The sequence below is a fragment of the Felis catus genome, chromosome B1 (genome assembly GCF_018350175.1).
Source record: "Felis catus isolate Fca126 chromosome B1, F.catus_Fca126_mat1.0, whole genome shotgun sequence".
Lineage (NCBI taxonomy): Eukaryota > Metazoa > Chordata > Mammalia > Carnivora > Felidae > Felis > Felis catus.
Window position 1 is genome coordinate 100,136,000 of NC_058371.1, and position 12,069 is coordinate 100,148,068.

Genomic DNA, 12,069 nt, shown 5'->3' on the forward strand with positions numbered 1-12,069 from the left:
ATGCTACCCTAGAAATCATTAATTCTAGTATTTAACATAAGGCCCGTGGATCCCAGAGAGTTAATGAACAGGCTTCAGAAAATCCATGACCCCCCTCCCTGCCACACGATTGTATTACACAACAAAAAATGTTAAGAATCACTGATCTATTCTAACACTAATAACTTTACAGATGAAGAAACTGAAATCCAAGGTCAGAAAACTAAATTACTTGAAGGGAATAGACTTTTTGAATCCTGTGCCTCTCAACTTCTGAACTCAATTTCACATTCTCTTGGGGGTATAAAATTCCATGAAATGTCTTCAAAATCCATTACCCTGCCTGCAGGCAGAATTTGTCAGATCCCAGCAGATGCAACCCATGATACTGTTAAAGATCTCCTGGGAAAGGAATTTCATAATTTCCTTCAGTTTGCTTTCACACAAACATAAAGTCTGCCTCTTAGAGCAACCAATACATTATATTGCCTTTCTTTTTTATATCCTGAAAACACACACACACACACACACACACACACACACACACACACACCAGGGCCTTCCATATAATAAATGAATTTACCTTACTTACAAGTAAAAGTGTAATTTACCTTACTTATACTCTCTATCAAATATTATTTCAATTTGAGCTTTATTTGAATATGAAAATTAAACAAAAACAATATCAAATTAGCTTTTATGTTTCTATTATATAGAAACTCAGGTTGATAAACTCAAGGTAATCCACAAATCCTTCAACCAACGAAACGACTATTTGTGCTGTTAACATGACATGTTTATTCTGTCTTTGTGAGGCTGGATTGAAAATGGAAATCCCTGCCCTGGCCCATGCTCATGGAGTAACGACAACAGTAGGAAAGTTTCTGAACAACCTATTGTATCCCTAAGCCACCTCCAGGCTCCGGAGGTCTTCTCACAGAGTAGGAGGGTACAGAACATGATTTTTCTTCCTCTTAAGTTTAAATGCCTTCTTCAGTGTCCAGGAATCCCTACCCTTCTCTGATACTCCTTCAGACAGTTTGCTGTTACTCTGCAACAGAGTAGGATTTTGAGTGATTTTCACTTCCTAAGTTCAAGTGAAACTATGTCAGATCATTCCCATTTCCATCTCCAAATGTCCATGGCATAGGTAAACAATAGAAAAAATGCAACATAATAAATAGCAGTCAAACTAAATCTCTCGACAGCAAGATTTCTCAAAATAATGTTGTAGGTCTGTTCATGTACAGAATCAAAGGGGCTGAATCTAAAAGTGGCAAGCCATTTTGCTTCTTTTCAGCATAAATTATTATTGATGTTATTGGGGGGGAAGATAAACAGACCAAGCAAGTGTGATCCTCATTGCATAGGGTCCTAGTGAAAGAACAGACAATTTAGCAGTCAGAGATAAGAGCTGAGGGAGAGGGATCAAACAAATCCTAGCTATTGCTAGGAAACCATCCAGATGATTGGGAATTATAAAGTTCAAAAAGGGTACTGACGCTTGACCTATAACAACGTTGGGAAAGGATGTAGAGCAAGCTGACAGAATCATTGAAAGAGAAGATTGATTGGATATGGATAAGGGAATAAGATGTTGAATAAGAGAGTTAGCATGGATAAATGTCTGGAAATAAGACCACATTCCCCTTCAGCAGCTTTCACATAAAAGGAAAAAGGTGTGTAAGTGAAGATAAATCATGCCATTCTTTTCCACAGGGAGACTCTTCTTTGAGATCCCTGTTTCTCTGCCTTCCTGAGGTCCTGCCATTCTCAAAAAGATTGTTCAAGGTGTGCATTGTTGCATTTTGGAAGCTTGTCTGAACTCTAAAAACAGCATGATTGAGCGCTGTCTAAGCACTGAAGAGTGGCTAGTCAGATGCTGCTATTTTCCCAGGATTCATTCTCCATAGGAGGTACAAAAATAGCCATTTTCCTTTTTTCAGTGACACTATGGTAGAGTGAAGTGGTTGAGTGGATATTCATGACATAAGAACTATACTTCTTTTGGCCAACTGCTATGCTCATCATTTCAAAGTGCCTTTTGAATAGAGCTTGGTCTGAAAAAAAGAAATGGAGAAGGCTCATATAAAGGCAGTCTGTGTTTAGATTGCCCTGTCTAGCTAGTGTTCTCGTTGAGCATGGAGTGAGAAATGTCTTCCTGAAAGAAAGTCAAAAGACATTATTGTTTCTTCCTCAAGTATCGGTTCCCTACCAAACTGCAAAGAAAATTGGCAGCAAAAGGGGGAGAACTGGGGGCAGGAGGAAAAGAGGGAAAGCATTTTTAGCGTGTAAGCAAAGACATGGATGCACCCAAACAGGAAGGCGATGTTGCCTTTCAGTATGAAAGATAAAGGTAATTTTGTAACATTAAAGTGTGACTTGTTCTTGAAATTTCTCAGAATATTTTGTAGTCTTTTTTGATTGAGCTATAATTGACACACAACATTAAAATAGTTTTAGGTGTGTAATATAATAATTTGATATTTGTATACATTGCAAAATGATCACCATAATAAATCTAGTTAACATCCATCACTGTATATAGTTACAGATGTTTTCCTTGTGATGAGAACTTTTAAAATTTTTTTTTTTCAACGTTTATTTATTTTTGGGACAGAGAAAGACAGAGCATGAACGGGGGAGGGGCAGAGAGAGAGGGAGACACGGAATCGGAAGCAGGCTTTAGGCTCCGAGCCATCAGCCCAGAGCCTGACGCGGGGCTCGAACTCACAGACTGTGAGATCGTGACCTGGCTGAAGTCGGACGCTTAACCGACTGCGCCACCCAGGCACCCCTGTGATAAGAACTTTTAAAATTTGCTCTCTTAGCAACTCTCCTATATGCAACACAGTAGTATTAACTATAGTTGCCATGTTGTACGTTACATCACCATGACTTACTTATTTTATAGAAACTTGCACCTCTGGTTCTCTTTAGCCATTTTGCCCATTCCCCCACACACCCCCCTGTGTGTCCATGGGGTTGTTGTTTTTTGTTTGTTTGTTATTTTTTTAGGCTGTACATATAAGTAAGATTATACGGTATGTCTCTGACTTATTTTACTTAGCATAATGCCTTCAAGGTCTATCTATGTTGTTGCAAGTGCCAAGATTGCATTCTTTTTTAATAGATACCTAATTTTCCAATATATGGAGATAGGTAGGTAGGTAGGTAGGTAGGTAGATCACATTTTTTTATCCATTCATCCATTGATAGACACCTGTTTCCATGTTTGGCTATTGTAAATAATGTTGTAATGAACATGGGGGTATATATATCTTTTCAAGTTAGTATCTTCATTTTCTTAGAATAAATACCCAGAAATGGAATTGTTAGATTGTATAGTAGTTCTATTTTTAATTATTTGAGGAACCTCTATACCATTTTTCATAGTGGCTATACCAATTTACATTCCCATTCATGGTACACAAGGGTTACTTTTTTTCTACATCCTCTCCAAAACTTGTTATTTCTTGTCTTTTTTATTCTAGCCATTCTAACAGATGTGAGGTAGTATCTCATTTTGGTTTTGATTTTCATTTCCCTAATGATTAGTGTTGTTGAGCATCTTTTCATGTACCCGTTGGCCATCTGTATCTCCTCTTCGCAAAAATGTCTATTCAGATCCTCTGCACATTTTTAAATTGGATTTTTTTTATTGTTGACTTGTATGAGTTCTTTAAATATTTTGGATATTAACCTCTTATCAGATATATGTTTTGCAAATATTTCCCCTATTTAGAAGGCTGCCTTTTTATTTTGCTGATGGTTTTATTTCAGTATTTATCATTTCATATGCATCATTTCTTCCATCATTAAATCCCAAGACTTCTTCATTGCATTTTAGTAGAAGAGGTAGCATGCAGTGGGTCAATTAAACCTTAGAACTTATGACCACACTATCTAATAGATTGACTTCCCATTTATAAACTCAGAAAAAAGAAAATGGTTTCACAAGTTTTCATACACAGTTAAACTTTTTATACTTCATTAAAGCTCAGATGCTGATTTTAAAAATAAATTATAATATATTTCTATCTAATGTATTAGTTTTCTTTTTGTATATTAAAGGGGAATTAGATTATTGAACACATTTTCAAATAAAGCTTTACTTTTACACTTCTAAATATGCTTTGGTTTCTTGCTTTTAAAAATAAATGGCTGTTGAGGCGCCTGGTTGGCTCAGTCAGTTAAGAAACGGACACTTGATTTTGGCTCAGGTCATGATCTCACAGTTCTTGAGACTTAGCCCCGCATCGGGCTCCATGCTTACAACATACAGCCTGCTTGGGATTCTCTCTCTCTCTCTCTCTCTCGCTCGCTCGCTCTCTTTGCCCCTCCCCTGCTCACACTCTCTCTCTGTCTCTCTCTCTCTCTCCTAAAATAAATAAATAAACTTTAAAAACTGGCTATGATTTTATTAAAAGGTTAGGATTTATTATCTGAAATTAAGTAAATTAAAGGAAAATTTAAACCTTTAATAAGGAGCGACGGTCCAAAAGTGAAAATGAGAAGCTGAAAAAGAGAATGATTTAGAATAGTTCTTAAAAGACAAATGGTGGAAAGAAGAAAGAAGAAATGATGTTTTATTGCCCTTTAAGCAAAACTCACAGGACTATAAGTATAATTATGGAGAAGACTCATTACAAGAAAATAATTAACAGGATAGATACAAAATATAACATGAAGCTAATAAGTTATTCAGGAACATTATATTTTTCATATAATGAAAAATGCCTCTATTATATTGCATTTTCGTTCAATGGTCTAGATATAGCAAACATAATTTTAAAATCCTGAGTCAAAAGTTGATGAACCCAAAAGTCATTCTTTTTTTTTTTTTTCTGCATAACTTCTTACTACTAAATCATGTGGTACTGAAAATTCTATTTCAAGCTGCAAGGGTATTTTTCATGTCACTGACTAAGTGAAACACTTTAAAGACAAAGAGACAAACACTTCAATTTGTAATAGACTAACATCCACATGGAGGAAGGCAGTCATAAAGGATGTCAAAAAAAGATTATCACAGGTGGCTCCCATCAGACATGTTAATTTAAATTAAAATTGGTGTGTGGGTGCCTGGGTGGCTCTGTCAGTTAAGTGTCAGACTTCAGCTCAGGTCATGATCTCCTATTTGTGAGTTCGAGCCCTGCTTCGAACTCTGTGCTGACAGCTCAGAGCCTGGAGCCTGCTTTGGATTCTGTGTCTCCCTCTCTCTCTGCCCTTCCCTGCTCATGTCCTGCATCTCTCTCAAAACTAAATAAATATTTTTAAAATTTTTTTAAATTAAAATTGGTGTACCAATTGAAGTTTTTTTTTAAAGAATTTTTTTTTAACATTTTATTTAATTTTGAGACAGAGACAGAGCATGAACGGGGGAGGATCAGAGAGAGGGAGACACAGAATCCGAAGCAGGCTCCAGGCTCTGAGCTGTCAGCACAGAGCCCGACGCGGAGCTCAAACTCACGAACTGTGAGATCATGACCTGAGCCGAAGTCAGACGCTTAACCGACTGAGCCACCCAGGCGCCCCCCAATTGAAGTTTTAATTTAATCATGTAGCTATTATAGGCTCAGAATCACTGATTAGAAAGTGGTTTACCATCTAATTAACTCAAAAAGGGAGAAGTCATAAATTTACAATTATTTCTTAGTTAACACGTTAGATGTCACAGGACTCTCTACGTATTTTATACTAACATTTAGCAAGGTAACTCATAGGAAATTATTTTCATGGGTATGGAATAATTGCCTTTTCAACGTGATTTTCAATGGAACCATTCAAACAAAAGCCAATGATTTAACCATCTTCAACGTTTTTAAATTTCTTTTTTCAAAATTTTTTAATTTCTTTTTTCAAACTTAAAGAAAAATAAAAATTACAATATTCCTTTTATGAGTAACTAAAAAAAATTATTTAGCTGTGATTATGGTGTTTTCTATAAGTATATACTTTCACTTTATCTCTAAGAGCTGTAAAATGTGAGACTCTGTTCTAGAAAAGAAACAACAGTCATTTTTCATCAAATCACCAATTTTAATGAATATCTTGTGAGTGGCAACTGTGTGTCCGGAACCAGAATAGTTCTCAGTGAAACGGTCCCAACTAGAGGAGTTTAAAATTTATTTGAGAATATAAGCCTAGTTACACGAAAACGTTTTATGATAAAAAGTAAAAATGTCAAGAATAGTGGTAAAAATAGATTTCAAAATATAGACAAAACAAAAAACAAAAAGAGGAGTAAATTCCACAGCTTTGGATAAACACTATCTCAAGAGAGCTGAAATATGAAAAAGAAAAGAAAATGAAATAGATGCCATTAAGAAGAAAAGGCAATGATGTCTAAAAACAGGAAACATACTGTCATATCATCTCAAGGTTACAAGGGATTATAAAAGTGCCCTAATGGAGACACCTACTCATGGTCATACTTAAAAGCTAAAAGACAAACAGTGTGTGTGTGTGTGTGTGTGTGTGTGTGTGTGTGTGTGAGACAGAGACAGAGAGACAGAGAGAGACAGAGAGACAGAGAAAGCTAATGTTTAGTGAATGCTAATTTTATGTCAAGGACTCTTCCAAGCACTTTAAATTTGTTATTTTATTTAATCATTATACAACTTATGATACTTTTAGTATTATTTTAATCTGATTTTATGTTTATTTTTAAGCTGATTTTATGTTCAAGGAAACAAAGTTCCAGGGGGTTAAGTAAATTGTCTAGGTTACAGGATGAAAACTTTAGCTAACATTTGAGCCCCAGCAGCTTGATTCCAGACCCCACTCTTTCCAATAAAATGACACTGCAGGGCCATATACCTTAAGGGCATGAGCTCTGGATCAAGGCTCCCTGGGTTTAAATTTCTGCTCCACTATTTACTTGCTTTGGGTCTTGGCACTAGTTACTCCAAAGCTCTGAGCTTCAGTTTCTTTGTCTGAAAAATGGGAATAATAATGGTAATTAACTCACTAGGTTGCTAAATTATGTATAAGATAATATACCTGGTTCATACTAAGTACCTAAAAATGTTAATAGTAGTGTTAGTAGTACCACTGTATTGAATCTTTGTAAAAGAGAAGTTGCATGTTCCGTGTAAGAAGAGATTGATTAACTGAAAACAGAGTTTTGTTCCTAAGGTGAGCAGTGTGGTACTTGTGGTACTGTTTCCAATTGCAAATCTGTCTATCCTGGTTCATAGGACATTCACTAACCAGTTTAGCGAGCTTGACTGTTTTCATTGAGTGCCAATGTCAGGCCCTGTCCTCACAGTCTTTAGTGAACCTCAGTTTCATCCATTAGCACTGGATGACAGACACTGTTCTGGCAGGAGACTCTCCGTGTGGTGCTTGCACCCAACAACAGCTGAGAGAAGACTTACATTTTCACTGTGCCCTACGGAACTGACACAGAAACATTGTCGTGCCAATATCAATGTGCCACCAGGGGGCTTATTCAGGGGGAATTCCAGCAATAGATACACTTCCAGCCTGAAGCCCTGCTCACTGCCGTAGTTACACCCAATCACTGTCACCTGCCAGTGCCCCTCATTCATGCTAGATTCTTTCTCAGCGTCCTCAGAAATCAAGCTTTCATGTTTATTCAGGGTCAACTTTCATTTTCATAGACAGACACACAGTTGTGTTTTCTTTACTTGCTTTTTACTCCCTTATATTTTCCCCTACTTGTGTCCCTCATATTTGTGAATAATAAAGATTGTATTTTTCCCTTCATGGTTCCTATTCAACACACACACATGAAGACACCTGGTAAGTTTCGTACCTAGACCCACTAATTTTTGGATGTTAATAATAAATAAAAACGTAATGAATATAGGTGAGTAAGCTGTCATATAAAAGTAGCTAATTCAAAATAATGTATAGTGAAAAATCAATAGGTTCTCAAACATAATTCTAATTTTTAAATGAAAATTTAAAAGCCAAACATGAGTGTAATATAAGCACCTTCCTCTAACTTCTTATGCTTTGCCAGTATTCATTGTTTTCAAAAGAAAATGGAACAAAAATTGATGAAATAGTCACGTTAACAAAAGTATCTCTGTTAGGGCAGGTAAATGTCTTTTTGAAAATTCATAGACTGCACAAAAAATGTTATTTTTATTTTTTCCAACTGTATTCAGAATGGGAAAAAATGTTGAAAGCACAAAGGAAAAACAAACCAAAAAATCTCCTATAATATGATCACTTAATAAAATGAGCATTTAAATGTTACTATGGGGGTGCCTGGCTGGCTCAGGAAGAAGAGCATATGACTTTCGATCTTAGGGTTGTGAGTTTGAGCCCCGTGTTGGATATAGGGATTACTTAAAAAAATAAACTTTGAATGTTAATATAAATGATCCTAGTCCTTTCCCTGTGGGTGCACACAGAATCATATATGAGGAAATGTAGCATGTATTTCACTATCAGCATTCACTGAATGCTTGCTCTTGGCCTCTCTGTGTCATGCCTCTATGTTACAACTTGCGTTTGGTAAGACACATGCTTACCAGGAGTCAAATGATCTCTGTGCCCCAAAGTGTTAATGAGAACTATAATTAAAAAGCTGACACAATACATACAACCAAGATAACTATAAAAAATTGAGGTGGGGGATAATCAAAATCTGGAAAGAATGCTCTTTCAGATTGCTTTTCTACCGTTTTCATGTTCCTGATACAGTTAACAAAACTAACATTTGTAATATTTGTTGATGAATTTGTTCATTCGTTCACAGTTTTGTTCATTCAGCAAACATTTATGACCATTGTGATTGTGTCAGGGAGTAAGTCGGGAATCAACAACAAACAAAACAGTACACATTCTTGTCCTCATAAAGCTTGAGTGGCAAAGATTGACCACGAACCCTTAAATATATATTTAAGGATTGTGTATGAATCAATGTGCAGCAACAGAGTGACTGTGAGGAAGTGCTGTTTACAAGGGGCGCTCAGTGATGACCTGTTAAGAGGGCACGTGAGCAAACACCTAAAGGAAGAGGGAACAGCCATGTGGCTCTGTGACAACAGAGCCTCCCACAGGGAAGGGGTAGCAAACACAAAGGGCCAGTTTGGGAACCCAGGGAGGCCATGTGACTAGGGAGCAGGGGGAGAGGTGAGAGCCTGAGCAGGTAAAGTCAGAGAGCCAGACAGAGGTCCAGATCAGGCCTAACTTGGCAGAATGTGATGAGGAATTCAGTATTTTTCTGCGTGAGGGAAAGCCATCGGAAAGTTTGAACAGAGTGGCCAGATCTGACTTCCTTTTAAAGAATCATCTGGCTGCTGGGTAGAAAAGAAGGGGCAAAGCTAGTTAAGAGGCTCATGCTTTGGGGAATAAAATGGTAAATATTAAGGGTTGAGGAGCGGTTGGATTTTGGATGTATTTTAGTTTTGCTGAAGGACAAGATCTAACAATTACTTTCAAGTTGTGGAAATGATGATGTTGATGATGATTCAAAAAGAATGACAAAGAAGAGGTCTTTGCTCAGGAAAAAAGAACTCTTCTCATCAAAAAATTGATAAATTATAATACATTTTATGCCTACGGCAAAAATTAAACTTTTAAGACAACTAAGTCTTTTTTATTTTAGTGATTACTACAGTGGGTTGAATTTTCCTATGAATCAACCAATTAGGAAACCTAATCTCATCTGATAAAGAAGTTTCATTGTTAGCATGATACTTTATTAAGCAGATGGAATGTGACTTCAAAATGCACTTTTGAAAGTAAGGTTAGAGCTTTCTACTTATTTTTTTCTGTCATATTTTTCTCTTTTCCTTCATGTAAAAAAATATCACAAAGCAAACACACGCTGCCTTTCTGTTTCTGGACACTGCCTCCGACAGCTCTTGTTGAAAAGTTACAAGTTCCTTATTATCATCACTCCCCAATCCCTTTTTACCCTGCTGACACTCCAAGACACACTATAATCAATGCAGATATGTGTTGTAAAATTATATTTCTGTGACAGAGTCAACTGAATTCCACCCAAGTAAAAAAAAAAAAAAAAAGTTCAAGTGTACAGAACCTTTTGTCTTCTACATGCAAGAGGTTGTTAATGCCTCATAAACACTGAAGTTTGCACAGTGGAAGGAAAAATGAGGATTTAGTAGATACTTGGGCAACTACTTGGACAGGAAGTAGAAAAAACAGTTGTCTGTATGAGACATCAATACCTTCAATAGCTCTCTGCAGATTCCTAAAGTTTTGAGCACTCCAGATGGGGTGTCAGAGCCGTGCAAAGTCATCTGAAGAGCAGGACAGCATGGCTGTATAGGCATTAGAGAATCAAACTTTAAAGTTTATGTTCAAACATGTATTTCAGAATGACAAGAGGTTCCTCAAGGATAGAAATCACCAGAAGAAAAGAACAAGAAATGAGAATGACCTTCTGGGAGATAATGGTACATAACATTAACCTTCCCAACTTCTCTTATAGTATTATTTATTGTCAAGTAAGTTTCAGATATGCACTTATATCAAACCTAAGACTGAAGGAAATAAAATTTCTGTCATCACTGCGTTATTTATGTCTGTGTGGACTATGACTGCAAGACTGCCCTTTAGGATAAACTTGCTTCAACCACAGGGAGCAGTATTGAAACTGATCCACTGAGAAACATATTCCTATATAAATTGTTTTTGTTGTATTCATTTCCACTCTAGCTGCCATAACTTAATAGCTGTAACAGACTCATGATATCATGTTGTTTCCAAGAATTGCTTCACTTGAAAGTCTGTAGCACACAACTAAAATATTGAGTGTGTGAGAGTCATGCATGAGCTATAAAAAGCAGAAGGGAATTAGCATCAACACCAATATCTTGGCTGAGTGTCTAAATGTTATCCTCTGACAGTGGCAGACTATTAAACAATTTTTAAATAAGACATTTTTTCCACCACAAGGAAAACATTCATTTATACTTTATAACCCAGGATTTAAGGCTTTAAAAGAAAATATGCTGTCTGTACCATGGATTATCTAAAGGCATTGGAAAGACCTGCCAATACAATTGGCTTGAGATTGGAAAGTTGGAGATGGTTTTTAAATTAAAAAAAAATGGTGTCTAAGAACAAATGAGTCATAGACAAAAGGCCAAACCATTTCATTCTGAAGAAAGTAGGAAATGTCAAAAAAACAAAGATTGCATATGAAAATATGAATAAAAAGTAAAAGAAAGATTACTTTATTTGTATCAAACTAGTCTCCCACGGCTTTCCATTCAGCTGTGGAATATATTTTACAAAGGTAATATGATAACGAGTGTTCCCTATAGCTAGAAAACTTGCAATGTGCTTTCATTATGTAACTCAGAGTTTCTCAGCAGAGGCATTATTGACATTTGGGGATGGATAATTTTTTTGTTGTAGGACACTATTCCTGTTCACTGCAGGATATTTAGCAGCATCCCTGGCCTCTAGATGCCAGTAGCATCTCCCACTTAGACAACCCAAAATGTCTCTAGAAATTGTCAAATATCCTCTTGGGGTAAATTCACCCTTCTCTGGGAACCACTGACCTAAATCAAGAAGCTATACAATAAAAATGTTGCCATGTATCTCTATACAACAAGTATACATGTCCAATTATAACTCTTCCATGATTTTTTAAGACTTTCTAGCTTATTTAAAGTAATTTATATTGCACTAAGAACAAGTTAGTGTCAAGTAACATGTCTTATGTGGTTCATGCAATTAAATAAAGGAGCTTATGTGCACTGAACAAACAGAACTGTACATGCGGTCTCTAGTCCTTAAATTCAGATTGTGTGGGCTCACGAAGTCTCCAAATGATTGTCAAGATAATGAAAAAGGAAGAGGAAACCAAAAAAGAAATTAAAAATAAAATGGAATGCAAAGGTGAGTGAGGAAAGAATGCTAGAACTATTAAATCAGCCGAGTTGATGGTAATCAGAGAGCATTATGGGAAGCTTTTTCTTGGAGACGTAAAGCTGATGTAACACCATTTAGAAATACTGTCCAAGTCACAGATGACACATTTCTGTCACTGTATTGTGATGAATAAAGTGATACAAAAAAACCCCAAAAAGTCACAAGAGCTTCTGCAAGAGGATATGGTGCTTCTACATG